The 6,078-nt window shown below is 34.7% G+C and overlaps 1 pseudogene; it reads right to left on the bottom strand.

The window, feature by feature from the left end:
• The window catches only part of LOC107641219, a 4,124-nt pseudogene extending 1,016 nt beyond the window's left edge, over positions 1 to 3,108 (bottom strand).

Genomic DNA, 6,078 nt, shown 5'->3' with positions numbered 1-6,078 from the left:
CAGACCATACACACCCACATGCACACACGTACGCACGCACGCACGCAGGTGCGCACACACACACACACACACAGAGATAGAGAGCTCGAACAGAGGAGACGACGACAGAGCTTCTACACGCGACGGAGTTTCCACAGGAGACGCCTATACCCAATGGAGAAGAGTGGCAATGAAAACAAGTGGGGCTGCGGTGGCTGCAGTGGCTGTGGGGTTAGTGTTCTTCACTTTGTTCTTTCAATTTCCAAATTTTCCTTTTCAGTTTTAGAGAGAAGAGGGGTGAGAATGGGGTTGGGGTTGTGTTAGGGTATTGGATTTTAGGGTTTTCTTTTTTTCCCAGCCCATAAAATGACGCCATTTGGTGAGGTAGTTTAAATTGGAAACCCTCTAAAAAACTGTCTGATTCTGTCGGTTCACCGGTTAACCGCCGGTTTGGCTAGTTTTTGACCGATTTTTTGCCAAACAATTTTTGAGGCTAACCGAACCGGCCTGGTAACCGATTTTCGGTTAATCTAATTGAACTGGCCGTCTGGTTCGATTTTGAGAACTATGTTAATACCCACTTGCAGTCGATCGCTTTCTTTCCGGGTGGAAGTTTAGCCAGTTTTCAAGTCTTATTTCCCTTCAATGCATCAAGTTCGATTTTGAATTCCTCTTTCCAGCAGTCATGCACAATTTCTTGCTCATAGGATTGTGGTTCTTTGATATTGGATATTGCAATCGAGAATGTTCTTTAGTCACTGCTTAGCTTGTCATAGTTAACAAAGTTGCATACATGATATCGCTTAACATTGGATCGGAGTCAACAATATTAGAAATTGAGGTCTGCATATACTGGAAATCATCTAGGTACCGAGGGCTATTTTTAATTCTTGTAGATCTTCTAGGTGTATTATGAATATGTTCAATGAATGGTTGTTTTGTGTGTGATTGAGGTGTGATGATATTAGAATTAGTTGAAATTGATGTATGAGATATATGAGATGATGGTGTATTATGTATGTAAGAATGAGATATGTTGTGATTAGGTGAATCAATGTGTGTCATGCTCATCCCTTTATCATCATTAGATATTGAGATGGTCTTTATGTCATTAGCGTGAGTTATAGTGTTAGGAATACTATGTTAAGAGTCAAATTGACTTTTAAAAGGATCAAGAGTAGTATGTATAAAAGAAAAAATAGGTACTGTGATTTCTGGTGCACTATTTAACCCTATGTTGGCCAAAGTGATGTGAATGGAAAAACTTTTCATAAAAAATTAGATTCCTTGATATGAAAAATTTTCTAGTATCAATATCCATTAAAAGGTAACCTTTAGTGGTAGGTGGTAAGCCTACGAAAATATATTTCTTTGCTCTTTTATCCAATTTTTTTTTGGTTTGCAGTCAAAGTAGAAGCAAATGTGAGGCAACCAAAAACTTTGAAATGCTGAATATTGGTAAGATCTGATAAGGACTTTTATCCTTCAATATTGAACTTGGCACTCTATTGATAATATATGTAGCATATGTAGCTGCATAATCCCAAAAATATTTAGGCAAGCTAGATTTAAATAAAAGTGCTCTAGTCATATTGTGGATCTCTTGGTGTTTTTGTTCCACCACCCCATTTTATTGAGGTGTCTCAACATAAAATGTGTGGTGAAGGATCCCTTTTTTTTTTGTAAAAAAATGGTTGAGTTTGAATTCACTCCCGTTATTAGACCTAACACACTAACATAAGTATTGAATTGAGTCTCAGCCATCAAAATGAATTGTTTTAAAAGGTGAGTAGTTTCTATTTTTGGCTTCATGAATCGAAGCCATAGAAATCTGATGCTGTCCTCTACAATGGTTAGAAAATATTTATATCTATCTATTGAGGGAGTGGCTAATGGCCCCCAAATGTTAACATGAAGTAGTTCAAATAGATTTTCTGATTTATTTTTATTGAGATAAAATGGTAAGCGTTTTTGTTTTGCAAAGTAGCAAAATCACAAGGAATGTCATTTTTGAATGAACTAACATAGAAAAATCCTTTTTCATTATTTTCAACCTATCAAGTGATATTTTTCCTAACCTACAGTGCCATACATCAGGATCATTAGATGAAAACACTGTGCTTATGTGCTTTATCGTGTTTGTGACCTAATTATTTTTAGATGCTTGTAGGTCAAATGCTACCTCCTCTTGATTCTTTTCTTCCAGTATATACAGAACCTTTTCCATTTTAGATGCTCCAATCGTCTTCGAGGAAAGCTGATCCTGCACCTCACATTTTATGTGATTGAATAAAAATTGGCAAGACAAAGCATTAGTGGCCTTAGAGATAGAAATTATATTGAATGAAAAACTGAAAACATATAGAACATCAGTGAGGTAGAATTCACTAGAAAAATAGATTGTTCCATATATGGTTGAAGTAGTCTATGAACCATTTGGCATCTTTATAATTACTAGATCAATAGCCCTATGTGATTGGAAGAATTTTAGAGAGAATGACATTTGTGAGAAAAGTCTGTGTGAGTGTAAGAAGAAAGTATTTGAAAAACACTTGAGGATATGGCCAGTACAGTTGTTGCCGAATCAATATTATGAGCAGGGACTTGTGTATGATGTTGAAACAAGGCAATCATTGCTTTCTTTTGATCTTCGGAAAATAATTCTTCGAAATTCTGACTCTCTTCCTCCTAAGTTGAAGTCTTGTTATTGTTTTCATCACTACTTGCAACAACTATTTAATTGTTAATGTTTGCTCCTTTTTGGGTTCTTTGCATGTGTGGGGAGAACCCATGTTTGTGGTAACAATTATCAACCAAGTGTCCAATTTTGCCATAGTACGAGCACATCTTTATAGATGCTCAACCTCTTCCTTTACCAAATACTCCACAACCCCTTCCTCTTTCTCTATTGCTAGAAACTAGGTTGCTCACTGCTGCATTGATCACAGCTCCAGAATTAAGAATTTTAGCTTGGTTCATTTGCCGTGCTTGTTGCAAAAGTAATGAGAAAATTGCAGCTACATCGGGGAAGGGCTTCATCAACATTATTTGAGACTTCACAGTAGTGTACTGCTCATTGAGTCCTCTTAAAAAATAGATGGCATTCATCTGCTTCCTATAACCTTTCATCACTACAAGTCCACAAGAACATGTCTCACCGCACTTGCATAGATGAATGGATCTAGACTCGTCTAACTCTTCCCAAATTCCTTTTAAGTTTAGTAAAATATGATGTGATCGACATTTCTTCTTTTCTCATTGTGAACAAATCTTGTTAGTAATTCAGCTATACTAAAAATGTCTCCTTCATAAAACCTATGCTTCAAGTCATTCCAAAGCTCATATGCATCATTACACCATAATACACTTTACAAGATTTCTTGACTCAAAGATGCATGATGCCAAGAAAGTACTATCGTATTGCATCTATCCCAAACACTAAAGGAACTGTCATTTTCATAAGGTTTTGGAAGAGATCCTTCCACAAATTTGATCTTATTTTTCGATTTTAAAGCAATTCATGCAGATCGGGCCCAAGAGTGGTAATTTTGGTTTGATAATGGAATTGAAGTAAGAACGGTACTTGGATTCTCACTAGGGTGTAGAAAAAAGGGACTCGATAGGTCTTGATTGAGGCTGATGTTCGTCTTTGCAGCTTGTGATTGAAACGATGAGAATTGTGCCATCATTTTCGCAAACTTCTAAAAATCTAACACGGTGAATTCTTGATTCTATGGATTTGGTTGATCCATCGTTCTTTCCTATGTGTTCACCAAAATTGAGCTTGAACTACAGGATCAGAATTCACGAAGCAATTAAACCTTAAATGGGGAAGGTACTCACAGATCTCTACAATCGTCTACGCTCACCGCAACATGTTAAAGTTTTATCTCAGGTAGCAGAGAAAGAACTCAATGATAATTGGTTGAGAGAGAGAAGATTGCTAGAGCAGAATTTTGAGAGCTTAATTCTAACTTATTATCACACTTACATCAGATACAAACTTTCCTTATATACACATTATAATAAGCTTAACTAATAGATAATTATCTGCATTACTAAGCTAATTTCTCTAATTGACTAACAAACATAACTGAATTTTGTTAACACTTTTATTCTCTAATACTCTGTCACAAACACCAATTCTTCATCTTCTTCCATATTTTTTGGATTCAGATGTGGATTTAATCCTGATGACAGAATGAGAGAAATTTAAGAAGAATAAAAAGAGAGAAAGAAGAAGAGAAAGTTGTATGGAATTGATTTAGATAAAAAAAAGGATTTGGAAAGATAAGTAGAGAATTAAAGTTAAAAAGAAAAAGAAAAACCCTTAAAAATACATCAAAAATCCTAACAGAGTAATTTAAAAGGATACATACTCCTCGTATTCCACTATACTATTAGATATGAGTCTTGATATATACTTGATTATTACCTTCATTGTCAAAACAGTCTTATATTAGGCTAGTAAAACATAATTATAATTGGAGGATTAAGCAAGTTGCTTTTTCAATATTCATGATTTTCATAAAACGTGTCATGTTTTTTAATAATTCGTAGTTATTTTCTTTTTCTAACCAGCAGCCTGTTCAGTAGATTAAAATAAATTCAAATTAATATAATACAAATAACCATTGTTTGAAAGAAATTAGACTAAATTGAAAAACAAAATCAGGTTAATAGGATTTAAATAATAATAAATTATATTATATCATATCTATTTTCTTCCTTAATATTCTAGACATTTGCTTATACTTAAAATTCAAATCTTAACACCTGTATTTTAGAAATATTTTTACTTAATCATATAAGCACAAAGAGATGGTTTGGAAGGTTGCTAAGCTCATGCAATCAACTGTCTGGTTTATCGTTTGCATGCTTTATGTTCTTTGATGCAACAAGCTTCTATATGACAAAATTCTGTGTCAATAGATCTTGTTTGCTAAAAACTTTTGAAAATTGCATCAAGAAATTTTCTTGCAAATTTTGGTCATGCTAATAACATTTTTTGCATATGTTCAATGTAGATTTACTTATAAGCATTGGACAGCTTTAAGTGATTTTTCAAATTGACACAACTTTGATTTCTTTTGTGATTGGAGCCTCTTTGCATGAATTTGCAAATTAAGAAATTTAAACTATGTAATTAGTGCTGTCTATTTTTGTCATGCTTGTTTGCTTCTAGTTACCTAGAATCTGAATTTTTTGGTTCTTATTTCAATTTTGTGAACCTCATGCTCAATTGCATTAATCACTTTGGCATAAGGCAAATTCTTGTGTGAAGTTGAATGTGACTTGTTTGTTTTGGAAATTGTTTGAAGTTTTTAGAATTAAGGATCATTCTTCCTATGCACATAACCTTTAACTCCCATTTTTCCCTTTCAACTAACTATTTTCTTTTATACGTGCATAGCAATAATGCTTCTTTCTTCTCTTTATTGTAGATAAATAAGCAAGTCAAGTGGCTTTTATGTGTTTTATTGATTTGGAAGTTGCTCCTATTTACTTTTGCTTTGAATTCCATGCGTGTTTCCATTCAATTTTATATTTTCGTTCACTTTATATACATACTGTTTTGTGATTCAGTTTTCTGCTTTTTGCCTGTTTATTATATATTCCTGCTTATTGTGCCTTTAGATCATGTTCATATCACTATTTCCTTCATTGTTTTTCATATGGTTGACCTTAAAGGAAAGGGTAAGGCCACGGGGTATGGAAAAAGGAAACGGACCTCAAAGTGCACTAAGACATCCGATGCAGCATTTTCTGAGAGGTGTATCGGTGGGAGAGGCAGACTGGACTAGAGTACACCTCCCACCGACACGTACAAGTTCAGCAACCTGTATTCAGAGAAGAAATTTGAAAGGTTCCTAAAGAGGAACTTGCATGTTGAGAGGATACTCCAAATCCAGAGGAGCTAAGCATATATACTGATGACAGAATTGCTCAGCAGGGTTGGAGGTTCCTAGGTCGGGAACTCCCGTCAGTGAATGCATCATAGGTCAAAGAATTTTATGCTAACTATTACACTGGGGACCACGATGCAGTTCACTTGAGAGGCAAGATGATTTTGGTTACTGAGGAGGCTATTGAGCATGC

This window comes from Arachis ipaensis, chromosome B05, assembly GCF_000816755.2.
Source record: "Arachis ipaensis cultivar K30076 chromosome B05, Araip1.1, whole genome shotgun sequence".
Taxonomy (NCBI): Eukaryota; Viridiplantae; Streptophyta; class Magnoliopsida; order Fabales; family Fabaceae; genus Arachis; species Arachis ipaensis.
This window is presented reverse-complemented; position numbering and strand designations above follow the sequence as displayed.